Here is a 27,385-nt window from a genome sequence, read left to right on the forward strand (position 1 = left end):
TGGACTAGGTGTGATTTTGAGAAGTGCTGAGGATGTAGATTTTTAATAGTGGATTTTGTAAAAAAATGTCATGGCAGAATGGCTCCTTCTGTTTGGTTTCTCTGACAAAGAGACCGCATTTTCGAGAGTGGTCTGTGTATCTGTGACAACACTTATTTGCATTTTGTGCTCAGTCACATGACTCTGCTCAAATTGCAAGTTTTTCCATTGGCAAAACTGGGGGTTCAGGTATTGGCTTGATTCCCCATTGCATTATTCCTCTTTTACAGTGGTGTAACTCTATTAAGGTAGTTCCAATAGAGTTGCCCCAGTTTGAAACTGGGGTAACACAATGATGACTCAAGCCAGTGCTTCTATATCGTGATGCCAACTTTTCCCAACCTAGTGTGAAAAATTTCCCAAATCTGGTGAAAAATTCCCAGATAAAGTTTTTTACAGTGCTTCTATATCCTGGGAAATTTCCCAAAACCTGGGAATTTGTGAGTAAAATGTTTCAACTTGGGAAACTGGCAATTTTCAATCAAAACTTTTTACTCACAAATTCCCAGATTTTGGGAAATTTCCCAGGATATAGAAGCACTGACTCAAGCCCTTGGGACTTTGATTAACTACTTGTGTGCTGTGGATGTGCCTTGCCACATGGTTTTAAGTATGGCATGTAAAAGGTGAGTCACGTGTGTTTTATGTTGATATGATACGTGTATTTAATATGAATATGTAGAAATCTCATAATTGCTGTTGCACAGACTTTTAATGAGAAAAAAATAATGGATAAAATGTTAGTTAGGTTTGGAATCTGGGTGCTTTACCTTATGATGGTGTCACACACAAGATAGATTTTGGAGACTCTCTCATATGTGACAGAATAATTGAGATAATTTCCATAGGGCTCCTGCACTAAAGAATGCAGTACTACATCACGGCCAGTGAGCGATTTCTATCAATGTGTAAAAAGCCTGCAAAAATATATAGGCATAACCTGCATAGCATATTTGTGTACTTGTGGGTAAGATGGCTATGTTCTGATTTTCCAAGAGGGTAAAGGTAAGTAACGTTTTAGATTTCAGAATCGGGAAGGGGGCCTTTAACCTATTTCTGCACCTGGGCCTCTAGGACCTTGCTATGCCCCATCTTTCCCCATGTGATGTTGCCATGGAGTGCTCAGACTAGCAGGACCATGGTTTAATAGTGAGAGGGCTGGGAGCAGATTGTTTCCATCAAGGATCCTTGACTCTGGAGTTCATTTGCCACTTCTGGATCCAACAGAGTCTGGGTTTATTGGCTTTCAGGCCAGGCATAAAGCTCATATATTTCCAGGGGGCTGTGGGGTACGGGATGGTATGATAGGGGAAGCTACCATTTATACTAGATTACTCAAATGGGTGATTTATATTTGGTGGGGGGGGGAGGTTGGCTTTGAGGAGAGCAGGCAGGTCTTGTATTGTGGATATTTCTTTGTTTGTTTTGCATATGCAAATATCTGTAAGAATCCAGGGTCTTGGTCAGGGTCAAATCTAATTAGCTCCATTAACACATTTAATGCAAAGTCATGCTTGCTCTCATAGCTGATCTGGGTTCTCTCATCTCAGGTTTGATTTCAAAGGGTTACCAAGCTACCCTGGCGGTAAGAGGGACAAGATAAGGCAGTGGGTCTTCCCCATCTCTAATTCCTGAGTGAATCTGAAAAGAAAAACACTATGCCTCTCACCCAAAGAAGTTTTGTTTTCTCCAGCAGAAAGCTTTGCAAACCATCTGCTCCCAGTTCTCTTGGTCTCCCCAACCACTATAGCATTCTGTAACAGCCCCCCACAGAAAGACGGTGGAATGTTTCAAGCTAGAAATGGTCCTTATTTCCATTAGCAACAGCTGCTTTCTTTTTAATTTAATTCTACATTCTGGAGTCTGTTTATGAAAGCTGCCATTAATTATGTTTTTCATCAGTCAATGTTCAGAGATGGCTAATGGCCCAGCACACCTAATTAGTCCTTCATGTATGATAAAGTTTCAGCAAATCTATAGTTAGCCATGCGGGGCTGATATCTCCTGCGTGGTGGAGTTGTGACTGGGGCTGTACAAACTCTCCTGGTGTGTGTCAGAGAGTGTTACAGATCTGTTTCACTGCTGTTTCCAACATCTGGGCAGCTGTGGGCTGCAATTACTGGGATGTGATGATAATAGCGAGTGCCAAAAACGGCTTCTAATGTCACTCATAACATGCTAATGAAAGGGTGAAACATTCAAGATGCCTTTTGAAATCTCTTTGAAGACCATTAGTGTATAGACTAGACTTAGAGCTACTTTTTTTTTTTAAGTGATGCACTTGGGATATATAGTAAAGCCCTAACTGTGGCTTCCAGCTCTACACAATTGTAGAAGCATTAACATATGTTTTAAAGGATTTATCTGGATCCAGACAGCAGCTCTGGAGTAACAAGTAGTCTCCTCTTTGTTCAAACGTATTTAAAACTATACTGACTGAAATACTAGCCAATACTAGAGATGGGCATAAGCTATCGAGTTTGAATGTCAGTCAGAATCCGAAGGTATCTGCGTCTGGGGATTTGGTTTGGTGGCCCTTGTCTTGAAAATGTACCATAGAGAACGCTCTTGCATTGGGTATGTAATGGAGCTTATGGGCTGAATGACCAAATGCAAGTGATTTTTAAAATGGTTGAGTGCACAGGGAAGAAAAAAATGTTCATATTTACCATAATTGATAATTGCACATGAAAATCCAGTAAGTGTGCATGCATGTAGTTGGCTCTGGTCATTTGCCCATGCTGTTATCTGATCTGCTCATGCCACCACAGTAATTGCATGCAAAAATTAGGAGCATGTGTTGCTCACCGTTGTTGAAAACTGACAGAAGCCCCAATCACGAGTTGCAGTGCATTGTATAAGGCATGTTCAGACATTCCTGATTTAGGAAAGAGGCCAAGACTTGCACAGGCTACACATATGATATGCGTGGACAGTAGGATCTACTGTGATTATTGCAGAGCAGGACTCACTGAGCTCTGATCCCTCTCCCTTCCCCAAAAGACCCCACAACGTCACAATCCTGATCCCTCTAGAGCAGTGGTTCCCAAACTTGTTCCACCGCTTGTGCAGGGAAAGCCCCTGGCGAGCCAGGCCGGTTTGTTTACCTGCCACGTCCGCAGGTTCGGCTGATTGCGGCTCCCACTGGCCACGGTTCACTGGCCGAGGGACGTACTGGCCACTGCATCCAGCAGCTCCCATTGGCCAGGAGCAGCAAACCGCGGCCAGTGGGAGCCGCGATTGGCCGAACCTGTGGATGCGGCAGGTGAACAAACCGGCTCGGCCCACCAGGGGCTTTCCCTGAACAAGCGGCGGAACAAGTTTGGGAACCACTGCTCTAGAGCAGAATCACTGCCTTGTGCTTTATTCACATGACCTTTGTTTGCCGTAGGTCGTGCTTGGAAAGGGAAACAGGTGAAATAAAACTAACCATATTTGCTTATAATAAGAAAAAAAATCCTCTATTGACTATTTCAGCATGTTTGGGTTTGAATAATGTTAGAAAGCTCTGGTACGTTCTTTAATGTTGGAAATAATTTTATTTTCTTTAGGCATTGGAAGTAGATCAGCACAGGGAGGTGTCCTTATGTCATTATCTCAATGGGCCAAATTCTACCTATGCTTCCTCAGTGAAGTCAAAACCAGTTGACTTCTGCTGAACTTCCCAATTACCTCCAGGTAGAATGAACCTGCCATGTTGCTAAATGGATCAGGCACTGTCCAGAACACATCTGTACTGCAGAATGTATCAGATACACCCTAACATTGCTTTGATTTCATTGGTCTTATTGGATGAGAGCAGCACAGCAGGTGCAGTGCAGGACTGGTACTGAAAGATTTAAATAGGAACAGAAGTAAGAGCATCCCAGGGTTGTTTTTAAAGAAGACCAGAAAATAAAAGTGACCCATCCAGGCACATATGTACTAACTGAAGCCTCACATCTCATACCGCAGTGAACTTCTAGTGAACTGTATTGTTATTTTAGCATAACACAGTTCTAAGTGGCTAGCAGGACAAGTGTCACATTATTACTGTTATCCCGAGCTTGGTTCCTTTCCTTGTCAGTTCTTTAATTACCTTAGCTATGAGTCGCTCATCGGAAATTTCTCACTTGGAAAATACCAGATTCATAGCACCTTAGGAATGATAGTATAAAAATAATGCATTAGCAGTATCAAGATCTGGCTGTTTGCTATATCAGTGTAAATCCAGAGTAGCTCCAGCGGAGTTGATGGAGTTACTCTGATGTAACTGAGGGCGGAATTCATTTTTCTGTGCTTACATTTTGGGCTCTTCTTTTGGCATATGAACCTGATGTAATATTGCAAAAACACATCATTTGAGTGAAAGTGATAAGAAAGACAAATGTTTGGCTTTTGCCAGAGAATTTAAAGAGGCTACAAACTTAGTGTCCTTTGAAGACTGTCGAGTTCTGCGCTGTGTTAGTTGTACATGTCTATCTTAAGAAAACACTCATTTCATCACAGCCAATACCATAAATTCAGACTTGCAAGCAAATGGCTAGATTGAGTTAAATCACCTTTCTATCTGCTAATGGCATTTATGCCTTTACTTGATGATGAAGGTTATCTTGCTATTTGGAAGTTATAACCTACAACTGTTAGACGACATTATCTTCAGACTTGGGCGAGATAAGTCTTATGAAAAATTCAAGCAATCTGAAACATACTGGCTTCCATTCAAATGGGGCTGAAATGATTCAAGATTCCAGCTGCCTTCACATACTGCTTTACCAAAGTGCCTCCTGTTATACGTAGAGAAAAAATTGCAGATGGCAGATGATTGATAACAATGCTGCAGTCCAGTAAAGAGTTTCTGTTGACATCACAAACAGGAATGGGAGCAGCTTGTGCTGTTTTAAAAAACTCAAGGGGGGACTTATGCCTCCAAATGAATTAACTTTCCTCCTTCACCCCCACTCAAATTCCAAACTCCTTCAAGAGAAACAAACATCTGTAAAGACACAATGTTAATTGTTGTACTTAGCACTGTTGTTTACATTTTTGATGCAGCCGAGTCAAAGCATGTCAAGGGTATCTCCGAACGGTCAAAACAAGCCAGCAATCATGTTCCAACCGAAATAAAACAGGGTTGGGTTCAGATCTATTAGGCAAAGTTGCTCTGGACTGATGCTGGCATAAATGAGATCTGAATGTGGACCCCTCAAATGAGCAAAAAGCAGCAGAAGGGATCATCAGAGAGTAAACATGGCTGAGTCACTGGGGAATCCTTACAAGGATATTCCAGTTTTCTATTATCTTAAATATAGTTGAGGATTTCACTGCATTTATAAGGTTGGTAGGATGGGTTTCCCTAAGCTCCGCTCCCATCAAAATCTAATGTCATTGTTCTCTATCAGAAATGACGGATCACTGCCATGCCCACACTCTGCTGCATGATTTCCACTACACTTGTGTCCACTTAGAGATCATTTTAATTTTAACACTTACAATGACCTATGAGCCAACTGTGACCAGGGGGTTCACAATCATTTGGTAATTAGTGTATTAAGCAGGTCTCTTTAGGATGCCATTTCAATGGGCTGTGACTCACACAATATTTTTTCTTGTTGTTGCCTGAGCCACTCCAGGCAGGATATATTATACATGAGTCTCCCAGGATCCATCACAACTGAGGATGGAACGGAATGTAGTGTAATGAAAGAGGGTGGATATGTGTCTAGCTGAGCAGGCTATGAGGTTGTCTTAGTTATATGGCTGACAAAATTTTGGCTGTGATTCAAAAGGGTGCTTGGCTTTCATCTCTATGTCTTCCTTCCTCCACCCCTCTAAATATTAATGGCTGGGCTCGTACCTCCCATACCCCTGACCTATTATAATTGTTCACAGATTGTTGTGAGTAATGGGATTGACCTTTTGTCCTTACAGATGTAGAACTCTACCTGGGCCTGTGATGAGTGGCCCCTTCCACCCAGACTGCCAGGCCCAACTCTGCCTTGTTACTTGTTACATTCCCAGGCAGCAGGAGCAGACTAGGCCATGTGTGCCAAACTGGTATATTAGGGGAATTGGGATGGAGCTTTCCTGGTAAAGAAGAGGAAAGGAGGGACCTGCAGGGCGGTGAGCCTGACTCTATGGAGACATCCTGGGGACATGATCTGTGGGTGTTGCTGGCATTTCTCACCCATAGGAGCCCAGGGCAGCCTGGTTGTTGTAATGGATATTTTGACTGTGGGTGTTTTTAGTGCTCAGACTTGCTGTTCGGTTTTGTACTTGCTCTGTGATTCCCCTTTATGGGCTCAGACAAACGTTAAAAGCTGGTGAGGGATGTGAGTGGGCCCTAAGCGCTGAGGCCTGCATCCCCAGGCAGGTTAGGCCTGGGGTGACTTTAAAAACTGAAATGGAGAAAACTTAAAGTGTAAAAAAGCTGCAGGCTCCAAATGGAGTGTGTAGGCAAGGAGCTAAACACTGAGGGTCAAATCCTGGCTTCACTGAAGTCAATAGCAAAACTCAATAGAGCCAAGATTTAACCCTGAGAAACTTGGAGGTCTGGGGGTCCAGGGACAGAGTAAGAGCCTTGGCTTTCAGGATCACAGTCAGAGGCTCCTGGGTTCAGGGCAGCAGGTGGTAATACAACACACAGCTGCCTGCAGCCAGTGTCCTGCTCACTGGAGCTTGCCCTGTCTGGGTTGCCTCACTTGTGGGCAAAATCAAGGATTCAGAGGTGAGTGGATGAAGTCAGTTCATCCAGTGGGATTGGGCCAGGAAGAATTGTTTGTCTGGAGGTCCCAAAGTTTTGATGTATTTAGACTCCATTAAAAGCCAGGCTATAGCTTTAAACCACTGGCCACTTTGGCGGGACTGATGGAGGGTTGGCTGAGATCAGTGTCCTGTTGTGCTAGGCACTGTCCCAATATAATCCCTGCCCCAAAGACCTTACAACCTAAAGGAACAAGCCAGAGACCAGAAACATTATTATCTCCCTTTTACAGACAGGCAACCATGGTGCAGAGACATGACATGATTTCCCCAAGGTCACACAAGAAGCCAATGGCGAATCTGTGACTTGAATCCAATTCAGATCTCCTGAGTCCCTGTCTGATGCATTAAATGCAAGACCATCCTTCCTCTCTAATGGAGTACAAAGCGAACAGCCTCTCTCATGCTTCTTCAGTTTTGGACAAGCAGTGGCGGCTGTGAAAAAGAACATACTGAAGAAAAGTTAACAGACTTTTTTCAAAGTCTAAGGAGTTTCAGGTTGAGTTTGAATCAGGATGAAGATCTGGGGGAAAGGGTGCTCTGATTTTACCCAAATCATCTCTGATTGTAACTCAGTAACTGAGCAATTGCCATATATCCCATCCTTTGTACCATAAGCAAAGAGCATACCATCTCGGGACGGAGTATAACTGTATATCCTATAATGCCGTAAGCATGTCACACAACCAGGAAGTACTATTTAGAGAGAATGAATATACTATACCACTCCCCTTTCATGATGGATTCTTCTCACTAGCACCACAAACAGTTCTGCTGTATTAGCACTTTTGTTAGATGGCCTCTGCCTGATTCACAGTGGGGAGAACGGGAGAGAAAATTGCATTCTTTTCCTTTAGAAAAATTGTGAGGTAATATAGCTATGTTGGCCAAATTCTGATCCTTATTAGCAATATTTGGCTAGGTTTGTAGTGAGAATCTCTAGTACTTTCTAGTGCAAATAGCTCAAAAGATTATGCTCTTTCAAACTTTGTAGTAGAAAGAAAGATGGATTTTTCCCCCTTTCAGATGTTAACATTAATTAAATCAATATTTTTAATACTGTGGTAATTAGTCAAAACAGATGTGATGGTAAATAAGACCATAGGCAAATGGATGCACAATTAAGATCTGCTCCAAAGGCCACTGAAGGACATGAAAGACTCCCATTGATTTCAATGGGGTTTGGATCAGGTCCTTAAAAACAACATTGTTTCTGTTCCATATAGATATTAAATAGATTTTTTTTTTCATTAAAGTGGGAATTTGGCCCAGTGTCCTTGGCCAGCATGTTCTCTCTCTGTGATGGGAGTTTGGTTCTTCTCTGTCAAGAGATGACTGCATGCCAATGGTGAGTGCGTGTGTATATACTATAGTTTTGAAATGCTTTGTGTGGAAAGATGTTATGTAAATGTAACTTATTATTAGTGGTTACTGCAGAGGACTGGGAGCTATTAGGGATATGTTTTAATAATTTTTCCTTTAATTTAACGTGTTTATGGGCAATCTGTAAGGGGATGGACTGGATGATCTAATCAGTCTTTTCCATCGCTAACCTCTGCGATTCTGCAAGAGGCTAGGGGGAAATGTCTATTAATACATAAGCAACCTTCAGATCTATGTTCAAATCTTGCTTCGTTCAGAAGTGAAAGGAGTTTGATGGCGTCATCCTAGCCCTTCGTGGAAATTTGTCCCTCTGGCAAAAGCACCACACAAGTCAGAACAGTGTGCAGAGTTGGCGAAAGAGAGTTCTAAGTGTAGGCTAGCAGGGGTGCTACGAATTAGCATGGAAGTGCAGTGACATAGTTGAGTGGGAAGGAGTCCTGGACAAGTAGGTGTGGCAGCTCCCAGCTGAAGCACATTGGCAAGCACTGTGTGGGGGGGGACCCCGGAATGGAACGGCAGTGGGTGTTGCAGCTCAAGACTGAGGTGCATTGGTAGAGCTGTGGGTGTGCAGGCAGGCTCAGCGCCTGGCAGCGCTGTAGCTGGCTCTATTCAGAGTATTAGTTCTTGAACACTAGCACTACCCACAGAATGTTTAGAAAAACAGAAGGAAACCATGCCTACATGTGGGTTATAACAGCCAGCTTTTAGCATCATACCCTTCTTTTTCTTGGTCTTGAATCCTGTCAGCCTGTTTGCAGTCCAGCTCTGACTTCTTAAACCTGGAAGGCATTTTGCATAGCACTCCGCCTCTAAATCTTATAAGAAGTCAAGTGTCAATGCATCAATGAAGCTCATTTTCCAGGCCAGTAACTCTGGTCTACCAGTTAATGAAAGGTATAGCATGAAGAACAGGGGCAGCGGGTGAGAGAAGGGACTAGGAAAGAAAAACGAAGGGAGTGGACAGACTGGTAGAAACATCCTGTTTCTTGAAAAGCTGATTTTGAGGTGTCTTGTCAAAGCAAACCCAGTGTTTATTATGATTATTATATCACATGGCCTTGGAGTGGTTTGCTGGTATTCTGCAAGGACCACCCAGAAGTGGGGCAGGTTTGGTTATTGGATTTACAAAACAGAACAAGAAACACGTAGCTCCTGCATGCTATTCAGAAATAATATTGCCAGGCAAGCAAACCACAGCGAGACCGCAGGGAGTTGAAGCCCATTTTCCACTTGCTTTGGGAACTGCCCTAGTTTGCCGCAGAACGAAGCCTCCATATGCTGGGAATGGTTCCCAAATGTGCTCCATCCTGGCCGACTCACTCGCCGCTCAGCTTCCTTTCAGAAGCTACATCCAGTAGCGACCCAGGGTAAGGAAGTGGCCCTGCACAGGATACTCCTGGGTGTTGTCTGTGTGCAGCAAGGTGGAGAGAACAGTCTGTAATTGAAAACACAAAAAATGGTGTGGGACTAGAACAGAGAGAGAGAGTCTGTTTTTTCCTTGCAGGGCTTCCAGAATTATGGCCCTTGGACCACCAGTTCTTCAGAGGGCTTGTTGGTGCTCTGCCGCTTAGCCTGTGAGAGAGAGATCATTGCTCCCATATGATCAAGTCAAGCCCCTCTGATAAACTGTTCACTCTGCCACCAGGGACTTTGTGGGAGGGAGTACAGCTCTGCTCCAGGCCTCTGGGCATGAGAATGAGAGAGAGCATACTTTGGTGCAAAGAGAGAAAAAGAACAGGTCTCTCTCCATCACTGGGGTGTGTGGAGGTTTTAGGAGGGCAGGTGGGAGCCTCACAAAGTGGTTTGCAGAAAGAAATACTCAGAGCCACATGCAGCTGTGGGAGTGAATATAACAAAATAAAGATGAGCTTACTCATAACAATCGTCTGAAAACCAAGAGCCTAATTCTGCCCTGCCTTGCCCCTGTGGTTATCACACCTGTGGAAAGGGAGTGTAGAATGCTACCAAATCAGAATTCTCCACTCCCTTATACTAGCGTTAACACAACACACCGCTTGGTGCAAGGCAGGGGCGAATCAGGCCCCTAACTCTCCATGCATTTTTGACCAAGTCACTTCTGTTTTCAGCCTACCAGCACTTAAGGGGTTAATGGGAAAAGTTTCTTCATCTGACCTTTCACCTCCCTAATGTGTTCGTTGATTTTTTTCCCTCCTGGGCATGATTTTTGTTTGGGAATGGACCACGCTTACTCACTCGTATGCATTTGTTACATAGACACCATATTTAGGTACATCATCAATCAGAGGAAATGTCACTCTGTGTAAAAGCCCCATACTCAGAGTGACAACTGAGTTAGTGCTTGTGGTATGTGGCGGTCTTCTTGCCAAGTCTCTGCAGCTGGACATTTTAAACAAAACTAATTTATGAATAGATCCACAAACACAGAAATCTGCAAAGGCATAATGCTGTTCTTAGGAGAGTGAGAGCTTATGCAATCCCTGGACAGCTTACTAAAGGCACAAAGAAGAGGAACTGTTGCTTGCTGGATCAAATGCACCTCTGGTCAGTAATGATCAAAAGTTGTTCTCATTTGATGAGTCTTTAGTTGCTTGTGCAAAATGAGCTGTTGGTCTCAGTTCAATTCTTGTTGAATGGATTCCATGTCTCAAAAATTACCATCACCGTTGCTACTGATTGACACTCTAGTCCAGGGATCGGCAACCTCTGGCACGTGGCCCGCTAGGGTAAGCTCCCTGGCGGGCCGGGCCAGTTTGTTTACCTGCCGCATCCGCAGGTGCGGCCGATTGCAGCTCCCACTGGCTGTGGTTTGCTGCGCCAGGCCAGTGGGAGCTGCGATCAGCCAAACCAGGGCCGCCCAGAGTGGGGGGCAAGTGGGGCAATTTGCCCCAGGCCCCGGGCCCTGCAGGGGCCCCCACAAGAGTTTTTTGGGGCCCCTGGAGCGGGGTCCTTCACTTGCTTCGGGGGCCCCCGGAGCATCTTCCGCAGCAATTCGGTGGCGGGGGGTCCTTCTGCTCCAGGGGCCCCCGGAGCATCTTCCGCAGCAATTCGGCAGCGGGGGGTCCTTCTGCTCCAGGACCCGCCGCCGAAGTGCTGGGTCTTCAGCGGCAATTCGATGGCAGGAGCCCCCCGCCGCCGAAGACCCCAGGGCCCCTGAATCCTCTGGGCGGCCCTGAGCCAAACCTGCAGACGCAGCAGGTAAACAAACCAGCCCGGCCCCCCAGGGGGCTTACCCTGGTGGGCCGCGTGCCAAAGGTCCGATCTCTGTTTTAGCTGATATTCACATATGAGAGACCCTGTTTCTTTCTGGGGCAAGTGTCACCATTTCTGGGCTACTGATGGGTGCCTCCTGCTGTCTGGGTGCTGCAAAACCCACAGGACACCAGGGGCTCCATAAACAGGAGTCTCCATGATACAAAATTGAGCCAAGTGGTCTGACTGTGTTTGGAGTGGGGAAAAAAATTAATTAATTCTGACAAAGTCAAAAATGTTTAGTTTTGACATTTCCTAAATGAAATATTGCAACTTTTCATTTCAAAATGACATTTTGTTTTGAAATGTAGCTAGATGTATTTAAAAAACAAAACAAAAAGTTTAAAAAACATCTGAGGGGAAAAAGAGAAAAAAATTGTTTCAGGTTGAACGAAACATTTTATTTCACTCAAAACAATTTTTCATTTTGGCAATAAAAATTGAAAATTTTCCATTTTTTGGCCAACCCAGTACTATTTTTCCCCCCAGTTTTTCAGTTTAGCCACTGAACCAAAACCTCCGTTATTTGCTCAGCTCTATTTATTACCATAGAGCAATCTCAGAGGCTTCAAATTTTGAAAAAAATGGCCTCTAAATTTATCCCAGTAAGTTTGCTTAGAGAATCATTTGCTGGCCCAAATAAGAGGATTTGGATGTCTAGCTACATGATTTACAGGAGTGAAATGGTTGCATCAGCAACTGTTTGTTGAACTCAAGTATTTAGACATCTCGGATGACATCCTGGCCCCATTTAAGCCAATAGGTGTTTTGCCATTGACTTCAGTGGTCCAGGATTTTCACTCCTACATCCTATTGATGAATTTGTTTCTGCAAGTGATTGTCATACAGGTGCCAATAGTTTGGGCTTGCATATTTAGACTCTTGAGTTGGTGCCTATTTATAAACCAAGTCCTAAGGTTTACATTACTTATTTTTTTTATAGAGACAAGGTGGGTGAGGTAATATCTTTTATTGGACCAACTTCTGTTGGTGCAAGTGACAAGGTTTTGAGCTGCATAGAACTCTTCTTCAGGTCTGGGGAAGGTACTCAGGGGCTGTCTACACTTAAAATGTTATAGCACCGCAGCTGTGCCAGTGTAGCAGTTCAGTGTAGACACTACTTACACCAACAGGAAAGATTCTCCCTTTGGTGCAGGTAGTCTACCTCTCCAAGAGGCAATGGCTAGGTTAATGGAAGATTTTTTTTTGTCAACCTACCCCTGTCTACATGGGGTCTTATATTGGCTTAACCGTGCTGCTCAGGGTTATGGATTTTTCACATCCCTGAGTAATGTAATTATGCTGACCTAATTTTCTAGCGTAGGCCAGGCCTCAGAGTGTCATAACTAAATACAAGGTGTAACAGATTGTTTAGCATAAGTAGCTCACATATTCTGAGACAATTCAAGGTGAAGTGGCAATTTAACAGCTCTCCAGTCACAGGACAAAACAGGGGGGTTAGTGGGTTACAGATTGTTGTAATAAGACCTAAATCCAGTGTTCTTTATTAAGCCCATGATTTTCAGCGTCTAGCAAAGTTATAAATTTAAGCTGCCAAGCTCGTCTTTGAAAATGTTGGGGAGGTTTCCTTTGAAGATGAGGACTGAGAGGTCAGATATGGAGTGATTGCTTTCTGAAAAGTATTCACCCACGGGTAATAGCGTGTTTTTGTCTTTTCTAGTTTTTCTGGGTGAGTTCATTTGAGAGTTTCACCCACATAGTTGTTATTGGGGTGTTTAGTGCACTGGATGAGGCACAGCACATGTTGTGATAGGGATGTGTAGGACACCTGGGTCTTGAAAAGTGTGTTGTGGGAAATATTGACCATTGTAGCAATGGAGATTTATTTGCAGGTTTTGCATCTGTTCTGGCAGGGTCTGGTGCTGCTCTGAGTTGTTGTGTCCTGGTCTGTGGGGAGCTTGCTTCTGTTAATAAGCTTGGTGAGGTTGTGGGGTTGTCTGAAGGCCAGAAGAGGGGGTTTAGGAAAGACTTCTTTCAGGGATGTGGTCCCCATTGAGTATGGGTTGTAATTGCTTAATGATACCTTGTATGGGTTCCAGTTTGGGGTGAGCAGTGACAACTAGGAGTGCGTGTCAGGAGGGTTTTTCAGTATTGATGCAGGTTCTCCGAGTGTGTTAGGGTGGCCTGTTCCATGCTGTAATATTTTTTATAGATGGGTATAAACACCGTGAATTTTGAAGAGGAGGCTCAGAATCCAAATTCAGCTTCAGATTTACATTTGTACATGGCCCTTATTTGTATAAATAAAGCTAATGGAGAAATTGTTGTTTTTTTCTTGTGAAAATTTTCAAAAGAAACATTTTCATACAAAATTTCTCATTTGAATTTCTTGTTGGGAAATTTCTGAATGAAACAAAATGAAAAATTTTGAATGTCAGAGACGAGCCTGGCAGCTTAAATTCATAACTTTTTTTCAATTTGAATTTGAAAACCAAACTGAAAGGAAAAGTGCAATTCAAAACCGAACAAAAAAATTCATTTTGTTTAAAAATTTCATTTTGTTTAAGAAATTTCCCATAGAAATTTTCTTTAAAAATAATTGAAAATAACATTTTCTCTCTCTACACATTTTTTTTTAATGAAAGCCCATTTTTCCATAGGAAAAGATTTTGCTGACAAATTTCAACCATCTTTATTTATTACGGGCTTTCGGTGCAATTATTATTTTAAAACAGGCACTGATCTCCACAGTGGGGTACCCAGATCTCCAGGGTGCCCAAATCTAAATCTGAATTGGGAATGGGATCTGATCTTTGTGGGGTGGGCTACAATTTGTTTTGTGTTGCAGAGAAAGAATACATTTTTTTTTAAAGCAGGAAAATAAAATGTGGCACCATGATTTCTCCTTAATATGTGGGAGTACAGAGCCTTTTCAAAAATGGACTGTTATTGCCCTTAGCTATACAAAGAGATTAATCTTGTGAAGGAAGAAAATCCCATGTGTTCCCATTCTGAAAGGCTGGTATTCTGAAATGGCGGAAATGGTGTCAGGTGAGCATCGCATATGTGAGATTAATGACTACATAGAGAAATCTTAGGTGCTATGGGAGCAATTTATTTCTTGCATAAAGAATAATACAGATGTGTAACTGAGAAGTATGCAAGATCACAAAGGATGGGTGGTATTACAGCAGTGTGGCAGTCAGTGATTTTATTCTTGGTTAAGTGTTAGTTTGATATTTGCTTGCAGTAGTTGGGTTATATTGGGAAACAATTTAAAAAAAGTTACATGTGCAAATGTGTATAGAATTGCATCGCTAATTTGAACTTGCAGTTACTGCAACTGCATGTGCAAATTAGATATTTGCACAAGCAAATGACTAGCTGTGCAACTTGCCCATGCCAATATCCAATTTGCTCATGAACTTGCAGTAACTCTCTAGGGATCTCACAATGGCATGCATCCTTTTGAAAATCTGGCCCATATTTTATTAGCTTCTACTTTTGTAACTCTTAGGTATAGTTTTGTACCTTTGTTTTAAAACTACTAAAGGTATATTATTGGAGAAATATTGGTTCTTAATTTCAATGTCAGTTCTCCCAGGAGAGGTAGATAAGCCCCTTTTCTAGGACAGCTATTTTTTCAGGATACATTTTTATATGAATGATTTTGTGGCCTGATTACAGAGACTGAAAGTAACCTCACCATCCTCTGCCAGGCAAAATTATATCATTTTTGCTGCATACATTTCTTTAAATCATTTTGGTCCATAGCCATATATAAAAGTGTCTGATGATAGCAGCAGCAAGAGGTAAATGTAATGCTGCTTGGTGCTGTGAGGTCTGGCTTAGAGGACACAATAAACCTTTTTTTAGTAGGAAGAAAATTGTGCTGTCACTAGAACAATATTATTCTGCTTCTTCCAATATGTTTTAGCCTGACAGGTCAGGGAAGAAGCATTGGTGGCAAAAAATAAACATATTTCCCCTTTGAGTGAAACAGACTTGTATCACAAACACATATTAATAATTTTTTTCATATTCCTGTCAATTTCTCAAATATGGTACTGGACCTGCACTCCTTATCTAATCTTGGCTGTTGCGTTAAACTGGTACATACTATTCTAATTGATGCTTTGTGTAACTTTAGACATGGTTTCTATTTTCTTTGCAGCTAACCAAGGTAGCGTATAACTGCTTAGGAAATGTTAACATCTGCTAAGGAAAAAAAAAAGTAAAGGAATTAATCAAAGCCCTGAAATTTATGAGCTCAATCCTTGGGCCCTGGTCCAGCTGTTCTGTGCTGCTTAGGCAGCACATAGCAGCCAGAATGCTGCCTTAATGGAGTAACTGAGGATTCCCCCTGACACGGAAGAAGGGTTGTGCAAAACTGCCACAGCTGGCTCTGCGCAATCCGTCCACCACCCCCTCTCCCCGTATGGGGAAGAGCACACAGCACTCAGGCAGATCCTTTGCTAGCTCAGCACCTGGCTGCACTGGCGTAATTTACAACAGCCCTGGGGCTGTTCTAAGTTGTTCTGGAGACCATTTCAGCCCAAGATTGGCTCAGGTTCAGGGGAATAGAAAGATGGTTTAGAGCTACTTTTCCCCTACTTCTCCGCAGCGACCCTGAGCATAAACTTGATGCCGCTGAGAACTGCACCCCATCTCGCCGTCTATACAGTCTGGATTTGTTTTACTCCACGTTTTGATTCACTGAACGTGACACACTGGATGCATAAGGGATTCTCTGGTTTGCTCAATTTATTTGGAATAATTCTTTTTGGTGCTGAAATTGTGTAGACGTGACCCATAAGGAAAACGTTACTGATGATACTGCCATTTACAAGTTTTGCAAAGTTACAATGGTGAAAATAGGCTAAACTTGCTTGCCTGGGCTGGAATGCAGGGGTGCTAACGCTCACCTAGCCTCAAAAGTAACTTGGAACAGAGTCATTATCTACCCCTAGCAAACTTCATAGCCATAAGTCACCATTGGTGTAGCTCCACTACTGGTATAAAGAGAACCAGGTGCCTTTACCACTGTGCCATCCATCCTGACATATTTGAAGTAGTAAATAAAAGCTTAATATTAATTAATTAATACTAAATGATGCAGCATCTCAAGGGGACATGTTCTTGACTCTAATATGGCATGGGTGTCCCTGCATCTCTTTCCCCTTTTATCTTGCAGTGTCTGGTGAGAATCAGCAGAAAAAATTACATATCCTGCCATCAAGGGTAACAATTTCCTTGAAACCCATTGGAGTCACCCCATTACATCCTGTGCACGGAATAGTGAGAGCATGTAGCCTTAGGTACAAACCCCATTGTAGGAACTGTAGACCTTTCTAATAGTGAGCGAGGCCTGAAACAAAGCCCTGGATCGGAACAGCTCCAAGTTTGAGGAAAGTTCGCATCTGGTTCTCAACTTTGTGACTTGGGCCCATCTTTCTAAGCTTTAAGGGTCACATTTTCAAACACTGTCCTTAATATCTATTGCACCTGTCATCTGCAGGCATTAATAACTAGGGGGATAATTTTGCAAGCAGCTATCTGTGAGAGCAGCAATGCAGGTCATTTAGATGTTTAAGTACTAGCCTGAGCTGCAATTATTTGCCATTTGTGATGATGCAAAAATGGAGGCCCAGTTAAGGCAGCTCTGAAAATCTGAGCATGAGGACTCAATTCTCCTGTCACTTGCACTGTAGGAAGGACTCTGCTGACATGAATGGAGCTACAATGGGGGTATAAAAGTGCTGGTAGTCGAAGGAGAATTAGGTCCTGTGGATTCTTTGGGAGTAAAAAAAGAAGTCACTTTTTAATGCTATTTATTGTTCAGTCATCATTTTCTTGGGTCTTTAGAGGTGGTGGTGGCCGTTTGCAGTTTTTCTGCCATGTATAGTAAATCAGTTATGTGGTGATGTATTACTGAAAGTCTCTGCACGGTTACTACTGCTGCTGTTTTCTTGCTTTGTGTCATTCCTTCTTTTTAAAGGAACACTAAAGAATTAAGACTGGAAGTGGAGAAGCCAAAGTCCATGGGAATGTTTTACTGTTCACAGAAGATTACCTGCATTTTTGAGGTTTCACAAGTACCACTGATACTTTAGGTGTCATGCTGTTATGGTCTGCTAGAAACATATACGCAGAATGGATACCCATTACTGAAACTGATAGTGGGCATTTGGAATGAAAATTATGTGCTCTCTTTAAAGTTGTGGTTGTCACTGTATGTTACTTGCAGCATTAATACTGTGAATTGGAATACAATGTAGAAGCATAAAGAGATTTGCTGGTATAGAACTGGATATGTTGCATGATGTAGTGCTGTGCTACTAGACAACGAGACATTTAATGAATAAAACAATAGATCTTAAAACACAGTTTATGCAGGAAAATCTGATGGATCTTGATTCTGATCATTTTCTCTCTTGCTTTGCATCAAGGTGACTTTGTTGACTGGACTTATTCCCACTGTTCTGTGCAGTGTTGTTGTAGACATGTTGGTCCCAGAATGTTAAAGAGATAAGGTGGGTGAGGTAATATCTTTAACTGGACCAACTTTTATTGAAACTTTCAAGCTTACTTTGATCTCCTCTTCAAGCCACCTACCTGAAGCTCTGTAAGCTCGAATGTTTGTCTCTCTTACCAGCAGAAGTTGGTCCAATAAAAGCTATTACCTCACGCACCTTGTCTCTCTGTGGAATTACTCCAGAGTTACTCTAAGCGAGGAGAGAATTGAGCCCTAATAATTAGTTAATGTTTGAAAGGTGCTTAGAAGAGGAAAAACTTATAATGCTGCAAGTGCTAAACATGATCATAGAGAGCAGAATCAGCAGAGTTGTGCAGTTGATCTTCCCACCCATTTCAAGAGCATGGGCCAAGGAGGTTGTGTTTTGTGATTGATTTTGCAAGTGCAAATAGTAGTGCATGTAGAATTGCACGTGCAATGATTAGAGGCTGTGTAGAGGCCCCTTTGCAAATATGATCCTTAATATGTATTTCTATTTCTTTGTTTATTTTGTTGTCCCACTTTCCCCACTTTTAATTTCTGCTACAAACATGGGGCCAGGTCCTTGATCCACTGCACTGAGCTGCATACTGCGGATTATATAAACTAAGGGCCTGATCTGCAAATACTTTCTACTGAGTGACTTGCTTACTACTAGGAGTAGTCCACTGAGGTTAATAGTACTGATCTCAGGAGTAAATATCAATGGCAAAACTCTCAATTAAGCAATACACCCAGTAGCTTGTATTTGCACAATTAGGCCCTAAGCACATGCTCTCTGAATGGGTTCTTCCAGGCGTTTACTTCTCTAATAATGGGTTGCATGGATGGAACATATTAAAATGAATACACCAGTGTTAACTAAGCTGGAAAATTCCGTGTTGCCTCAAGTTACACATTCAATGCTTTAAAGCCACAACACACTTGAAATATAATTAGTGAGGGATCCACTCATTTTTGATGTTGAGGTTCATTTTAGCTGTGCTAAGCATCTCAAACAATAAGACGATAAGCTCTTGATGTTCTAGAGTGGCTCCAGAAAAGAAGCGTTTCGGTCATTTCCCCTTCTGATTTGTTTTGACGGCTAGTTCATTTTAAAAAGCTGCAATTATGACAATAAAATAAAAATTTGCCACAAAACAAACGCACACAAAAAGCCTGCCCCAAAATGACGACGACTTCTTTTTTTTTTTTTTTCAACTGCTGGAAAATTGTAAAGAAGTTAGAGCCCAATGAATTTCCACAGGAGGCAGAAGCCATTAGCGAATGCATGAAAGACAGCAAGCAGATTATTGTGAAAAAGATATTTGTACAGTTATTTCAGTAACACTTTATTTAAAGTTTTGGGTTGCTGGCACTTAGACAGTATGTGTGACTGGGTTAGGGAATGGTTATTGCCAAAAAACAGACTCACTAAGAACCTTTACCAGTCAGCTAGAAAACTGCAGGAAAAGAAGTAGTTCCAAGTAAAGAAGTTTATATATATAATACACACACACACACACACACACACACATTTCTCTGTTTAATTTAAAAAAAATTCTATTAAGATACAGGGAGAAGGAAAGGCCAAATGAGAAAGATACTGATGGAGGATTTATGCATGAGGAGTTATGCTTTTAAAGGGTCAACACCCAGATCCTTAAAGGCATTTAGGTGCCTAAGTCACATTGATTTTAATGGGAGTTAGGTGCCTAAATACATTTGAGGATCTGGGCCCAAGTCCTTGACTGGTGCAATGTCTAAGTAAATGGGGCTCCTTGTAGATGTTGGTAGAACAGAATCATCCCCCCACAGCTACCTGGCATCAGTGAATCACTGATTTCAGAACCACTAATAGGGCTTGTCCTGCAAGGGTTCCAAACCAGTGTGGGCCAGGCCCTTAGCGTCTGCCTACACTGCAATTAGGGTATGTCTACACTGCTGACTTGGGCTTGAGGGGCTCAGGCAAAGGGGCTGTTCAGTTATGCTGTAAATATTTGGTCTCAGGCTACAGCCTAATCTTTGGGACCTTCCCACTTAGCAGGATCCTAGAGACTGGGCCAACCCTGGGTATCTAATTGCAGCGTAATAATGAGCAGAAATAGGTATCATGTTACTTGCAGCCTGTGGGAGTCACATCGGCTTCTGGCAGGGCTGAGTTATTTAGCCCCATGTACCCAACGGGCAGCACAAAATACATACATACCCAAGTTTTCTGAGGCAGTCAGTAATATGCAAATTCAGAGGCCATCTTGAGGCAAGCTGAAAATGCGGCCCTTGAATTATCTATGACAGAGTTTGTGAATGGGGACTTGCTGGAGTTCTTTTTTGCATGGCATTATTTCTTAACTCTTTCCAACTAATTCATTCTAAACCTAAAATCTGGGCAATTGAACTTTAAGAAAATTTGATTGATTTCTCCATAGCTTTTCATATTAATGGATTCCAGCAGAGGTGGGTGGGGTATTTTTTTTTTTTTGTTTAAACAAAAAAACAAACAATCGACAAAAAATGTAGAATATGAAAATGTTTCATTCCTTTCAAAAACCTTAGTGGAAAATATAAAGCATTTTCCCTCAAGTCAGCACTAAATATTATTCTTATATTTATATATATATATATTCATTTTTAATGATTCATGTGCTGTTCACTCCAAGATGCTGCATTATACAGTTATGGCCAGATTCTCATTTTGCCATCGTGAATCAGGAGTAAATCTATTGAAATACATGGACTGGATTACACCAGCGTAACTGAGAGCAGATTCTAGTCCTCTGGGTCAAATTCTGGTTTTAGTTATATAGGTGTAAATCTGGAACAAGTCCATTGAGAACCTCATGTTTTACTCCAGTGTAACTGAGAAGGGATTCTGGCTCTAAGTCTTTAAATATTACATATGTTCATTGATTATGGAATGAAAAATGCATTTGTGTTATGTTGGTTACTTAAAGACCGTGTTAGCTACATACCCAAGGAGCACACAAGAGCTTTCTGTTCTTTAAGAAAATACATTAACTCGAGGAAGAGAGTTCTTACTACAACCCTGATTACTATTTCCCTTAATTCCATCAAAATGACTTCTCCGTAACCCACTCTCCCAGCCAGATGATCTGCTCTGCCTGTGGAGTGTACAAACTCCCTTCATCTTTTCTGCAGTTAATGTTTTGCAGATTTCAGCAAGGCTCCCGGGCTGTGTGTCTAAAAGTACAGTTTAAGCAGTGACAAATAGAAAGCACATGCTTATTAAGGCTAGATTACACAACTCCTGAGCTGTTTTAATGTCATCTGCTCCTAAAACAACAAACCTGTGGGGACTTGTGCCTCTGTTTGTGTGTGTGTGTGTGTGTGTGTGTGTGTGTCTTGGAAAGGGAAAGTTGGTTTGGGATTATGATGACTCATGAGTGCAAGGTGGTGTATTGATCTGAGGACTTATGGGACATGCCAGGAACAGAATTAACTAGAAGACACCACACAGAACAAAGTGGCCATCTGATTAATAGAGAGACATGTATAGTTTACACAAGCTCTATCAGGTCCTAAACCAGGCAGCATCTAGCTTACATAGTGTGGCTGGCCTAAAGCCCCTTTTCCCCCATAGCAGTGTCCTCGCCATAACAATAAGAGAGACGTATGGGATGCGGTGGTAGATTGACAGCTGGTGTTTTCTTGGTTTACTGGATTAACCCTATGAAAACCCCGCATGTGAACACTCTTCAATTCCAGGCAAATTTGAATTCAGATTTAGACACAAATTTTGCAATTCAGGTTTATCCCTAATTAATACTCCTCATTATGCAGCGAGAGACCCACTCTGGCTCATGGTGGTGTGTACTGCCAATATGTGTGAATAGCTATTTTCCCTTTGCGGGAAGGTCTTGGTTTGCTGCTCTCGCTCCTGCTACAAGGGGCTATTAAGGAGTGGGAATGGCGCTCTGAAAGTAGGAAACCTTTAAGAATTTGGATGCCTTCCCCCCTGCACCTCTATCCCCCACAAAAATGTGTTGGTGTCTAATGGCCCGTGAATGTTTTCAGCTGTCGGACTTTGTTTTACATAGACTCTGAGGCAGGCTTTGCAAGCCAAACTTCTAATCTTTTTTATTTTGGTTCCTGGAGCTCGGAAACATACGGTACTTAATTGGTATGCAGCAGTAGTAGCATCTGATTTAGACAAATGTTCTCTGTGTGAACTTAAAGGCCACGTCTTATTTAATTTTGTCATTTCCAATTAAACACTGCCAGTCCTTCCCTTACTATTCTGAGTCCTATTTAGTACTAATATTTAATATATGACTCACTTTAAAGTGTTTTTCTTATTTCTGGTGCACATTTCAAACATTCATTCAAAGACAAAAAATAGTGTTTGATTTTAGATAATTTCTTTCTTCTGTAATATCTGGGGTGGGTGGAATACACTGTAGACAGATTCAGTTCATATTGTATCACTATTTTCATATATTTGAAAGTAGCAAAGTCCCCCATCCCACAACCCAGGAAAGGCTCCCAAGCCCTGTAACATGTAAAACTAAAAGAAGAAAAGTGAAATAACATTGAGTATTATCACAATTTTTTCAAAAATGCTTTCTGAAGTAATCTGTATATTTTAAGTTTCCCACAGTGATATACTTTAAGTTTTTAAAACAACACAAACATTTACCTTGGCTAATGGCCTAGTATGAAGAATAAAAATTATCAACACAACTAAATGGCTTAAAAAGACAAGGTATTTTCCCCCAGGAAAAGCGGAGAATGTTAAAGTAATCTGTGCGGGCGTGATCCTATTCAGATGCAGCCAGCAAAAACAAACTAGTCCAGTCAGCTATCTCTTTTAAATGGAGAGATTTCTTTCTTTACCTGTCCATCATCTCTCTAGGATGCTCACGTACCCTGTCTGACTAGGCTACTTTAAGTACAATTAATATTTATTCTGTATCTTGCTGGTGCCTTTTCAGTAATAACATGACACTTATTTGTTGGTTTTCTGCAGGAATTAAATCTTTTTTTTAAAAAAGATTTGGAGACCAGTGATCTGAAGGATGCTCGCGGGCAGCTTATCCGCACTGTGTAAACCTGTGGGGTTCATTTGTCAATGAACTAAGGCCTGTTGCATTGGCGCATGTCATTTAAATACATTTTTCCTCTTTGTTTTTTGTTCTTCAGCCTTGCTGTGAAAATGAGCAATGAAGTTCAAAACTCTGTCATGCTGAATTCCTTGGCAGCTTCCTAAAGGCGCCCGGAAACCATTGTGAAAGCTTCCATAATCAGATAATGACTGATATACAGTGTGTGTGTCGATAGAAGTGTTGGAAAATAAAATACAGGGTTGCTATAAAATGGGTTTGTGAGATAGTAAATAACATTTCAAATATGCAGCAGAATCACATTCCAGTTCTGTTTGTTCTCTGCCCCCTTCCTTTTCTAGAGGGCCTGATCTACTTCTGGGAAGAGCAGAACAAGACCAAGCAAATTGGATTACTATGGAGACTGCGTGTCATGCTGGGCTCTACTGAAGTGAAGTCCACTGTTCCTCCATTCAGATTCTTCCTTGTGCCTCCCTCTTTGCAGGTCAGTGTTTTTAGCAGAGGAGAAAGGGTGAAGGGAGTTGAATTTATTGTCAATGTCACCAAGTTTGATGTCTGATGGAATTCAAGAGTGACTGGCTACCAATAGTCCTGTCTGTCTCTACCTGTTACCTTTTGTCTTATACTTAGATTTTGGTATGCAGCGTTGTTGTAGCCAGCGTTGTCTGTCCCAGGATATTAGAGAGACAAGGTGGGTGAGGTAATATCTGTTATTGGGCCAACTTCTGTTGGTGAGAGAGACACGCTTTCAGGCTACACAGAGCTAACTATCTGTTTGACCTTGTATTTAGCTGTGACGCCAAGAACCTTTCCCAGGCCTGAGGAAGAGCTCTGTGTAGCTCAAAAGCTTGTCTCTCTCACCAACAGAAGTTGGTCCAATAAAAGATATTACCTCACCCACCTTGTCTCTCATTTAGACTGTGAGCTCGTTGGGGCAGGGGCCATCTTTTTGTTCTGTGTTTGCCTAGCACAGTGGGGTTCTGGTCCATGACTGGGACTCTTAGGTGTTAAGGTAATACAAGTAATGAATTGCCTCTCATCCTAGTCAGCTGTCTTTCCTTGTTGCCAGAGGCTGCTCAGCAGAGAGACCTGCTCAGCAGAGAGGCCTGCTCAACAGCAAGTAACTGGTTGGGAGGGAGTTGCAGGGACTCAGGGATTATCACTGGGAGCTCTGGTTAATGCCACACCTTTCAGCTGTGATTTGGTCTGGGAAGCTGCCCAAAATTGCGGACACTGATTTTGTGTTCCTCTGATTTCTAACGACAGTCTTGAGCAGATATGTGGGTTGGGGGAAGAAGAAAGAACTTTAATTACCTGTAAATCAATGACTCAAAAATCAGACTCACTGCCCAATGGCTCGGTCTGCATGCATTACCTCAACTAGCATTTTCAAGGTGAGCGTCACAAGGAGAAAAGCAAAGAACCTACTTGTGCTTGTTTAGAGGAAAGCCAAGGTCAGTTTGCATGTTTCTTGGTCTTGTCACATCATGAAGAAATGCAGCTGTGGGCTTGGTGGGCTCCAAAGGCCAGTTCTGAAAGTCTGAGTTTCTTGACTTCCAAAGTGTATTGTAAGGCCTGTCTACACCCTCAGACTTTTGGCCTGATGGATTGAATTGAGTGGGTTGAACAGTAGGTACATTCTAGGGCCTTCTCTTGTTCAGTTGACTGATCATTACATTGTGATGTTATTAAATGCATGGGCTTGTACTCAGGGGCTATCGTGGACACATCTTTTGTGAATCAAAAGAGAAAGATAACAAAAAATTTAGTGCAACCCCTTGGTGTCCTCGCTAAACGTTTGTTGGGTGATTATGGTGTGCCTCCCTGAAATTCCCCTGGTACATTCAGCTTTGCTTCCACACTATGGTTCATTTTTCTGTACTTCTGGAAGGGTCCTATGGAATTTAATACAGCTGAAACCAAGAGAAATTTAACATGGTCACTTTCTAAAAGAATAGAATGTAATAGGGAATAATATCTCTTCTACAACTATCCTATACAATTATTTGAAGGCGATATATTTAATATCTACTAAATGCCATAGGATGGTTCACAAGACCTATAGAAATGTTAGCACTGTCTATTAAATTCCATAGGACTTTGGCATAGGAATGTCCCAAACTATCATGCAAGTGCTGATGTGGACTCAATTAAGCAAGGCCTAACTAACTTTAAGCACATGAATAGTTTCACTGATGACAACCGGACTAATTATGTGCTTAAAAATAGAACTGTGCTCAAGTACCTTGATGAAGTGTGTTCTTAAATGATTGCTGATTTCTGCCCCAAAGGAGGCTATATTTCAGTAAAGTAAGCCTAGTTTACACAGAAGCAAATATTGTCTTCTGGTATGGGTATGTAATTCCTAGTATCTTTAATTTTAAAGGGAGTTTTGTGGGCACCTCTGAAAGCAGAATGCAGCCTGTTGATCTGTGGACAAAAGGGCTGTATAAATGTCAGCCTTGATTATCGTTAAGAATTTCCGGCTTCTGTTAAGACATTTTATATGGATCTTTCTGTGTATCCCTAAGTCTGATAGTTTGGATTTAATGTTTGTCGCAGATTTCACTGGCATTCCATTGCTTTAATTTTGTGCTCTTTTAACCTTTCCTTCCTTTCAGGGAAGAAATCTCTTTAAAAAAAAGCAGCAGCAGCAGCAACAACAAAAAATGACCTCATAAAAATGAAGTAGCCCGTTCCCACTCTGAGCTCTTTTTTCTTCTCCTGGCCTGACCTTCAGGAAGACGATAAATTCATTTGGTCTACCAAACACAGAGAGATAAATCTTCAGTGCAATGTGTGGGGAATTAGCCACTTAACTCCCATTAACTTTAATGGGAATTTAATATTTATTTACCCCACCACATATAAATCTTAGCCTACGGTTTCTTACTAAGATGTTTTCATTGTTTTATGGATCCTGGTTATCCACCTAGAAAGTTTACCAGGATGTCAGCAGAAAAGAAACATACTGGAAACTTACATCCCTTCTCTTCATATAAGCTGCAAAATGCATGTGAGATATGTAAGGTGAAATTTCTGAACTCTGTGTGTGATTCACTCAATTGATTCAGACCCCAAGTTGACACAAACCTGTACTGCTTGGTGCTGGCACCCTCATTGTCTCTAGGATCTAGAATTATGTGATGCTGAGAAACCTTTGGGAGCAAAAATTCTGATCAATAATTGAATTGTGGTTGGAAATAGGTTGAAAACCACAGTTAAATCAACTGTGAAATTGGTGGGGAGAAGGGAGCAGGACTGCATGGAAAATCAAAGCCTGAGCAGAAGTTTCCAAGGTAAATAATTGACCTGTGAAAGCTGCTCTCCCCTCCCATCCCCTTCCTAATGTACCGGATGATCATTGTTTTTGAAAAGACCCTTTCGAAATCAAAATAACCTAAACATTTTTAAAATGGGCCTGCTTCATGATCTCACTCTGTTGTGAATCAGGAATAACTCTGCTGGCGGCAAGGTCTGATGAACCCAGTCCTGATCTCACTTATACAGGTTTTATATCATTGTATCTTCATGGACATCAGTGGGGTTACTTACCCCTGATTTACATCAGTGTAAATGAGGACCTGCATTCGTCTTGAACTCTGAAGTCTTGTCGTTTCCAGCAGAAGTTGAGGGCACACAAGTTTTGCAAGGCTTGGTCTTTTATGGCAGTCTCACAGACAAAGCCACATCCCTGAACTACTGGCCTGAGCCCAGTGTGCATTTCTGAAAATATTTTTTCTTTCGTGTATTGAAACTGTGGCTTTTATCAGCCTTGACCTCATCGCTAACTGCACCTGTCAGGTTCCTACAGAGAGAGGAATGAGCGCAGTCTCTGGGTTTGTTTTCATAGCTCTAAAACGCAGACAGGGATTCATTAGGAGGTCGTTATGCAATACGCCACCATTGGTTGTGGATTCATTTTCCCTCGTGAACAAAGGTATTTTTTTTAAAAGAACAAATTGTGGTCTGAGTTATACTGGTATAAATGCATAGTAATCCTCTTGACTTCAATGGAGTTACTCCAGACTTAAACAGGTATAAACGAGAACAAAATATGGCTTCCTGCATTCAGATTGCACATATTAAAAAGCTGTGGTTATACTCAAGAATACAGGATCCCAGAGTCTATGAACTATTAAAACATAAGGGGATAGTTATTATTCTGAATGTAAAATGTATTAAAAACACGTGGACCATAAACAATAGGCATACACGCGATATTTTTTTCAGTCACATTTATCATGTATTTATTGTCTCTTAAATGCAGATTGAAGGAAATTTCCAGAAAGTCCTGTTCTGAATTTTGATTCCTTCAAATCAGTTTACTCAGGAAATCGCCATTCAGATATTCTTCTTATTTACTAGCTAGCTCCAACCGTGGCAGCTTTCATCAAAGTTTTGTTTTTTAAATACTTTTTCTCCAGCTGCTGTAAAATAAATATCAATATAATAT

General features: G+C 41.7%; 1 long non-coding RNA gene across 1 annotated transcript; it reads left to right on the forward strand.

The window, feature by feature from the left end:
- The first annotated feature begins 567 nt into the window (after positions 1–567).
- Positions 568–27,072, forward strand: LOC123348902. Its single transcript, XR_006573278.1, has 3 exons — positions 568–665; positions 23,271–23,413; positions 25,551–27,072. It is a non-coding gene; the product is annotated as an uncharacterized LOC123348902 (long non-coding RNA).
- Positions 27,073–27,385: the final 313 nt, after the last annotated feature.

Source organism: Mauremys mutica, chromosome 13 (assembly GCF_020497125.1).
Source record: "Mauremys mutica isolate MM-2020 ecotype Southern chromosome 13, ASM2049712v1, whole genome shotgun sequence".
In the NCBI taxonomy this organism is placed as follows: Eukaryota; Metazoa; Chordata; order Testudines; family Geoemydidae; genus Mauremys; species Mauremys mutica.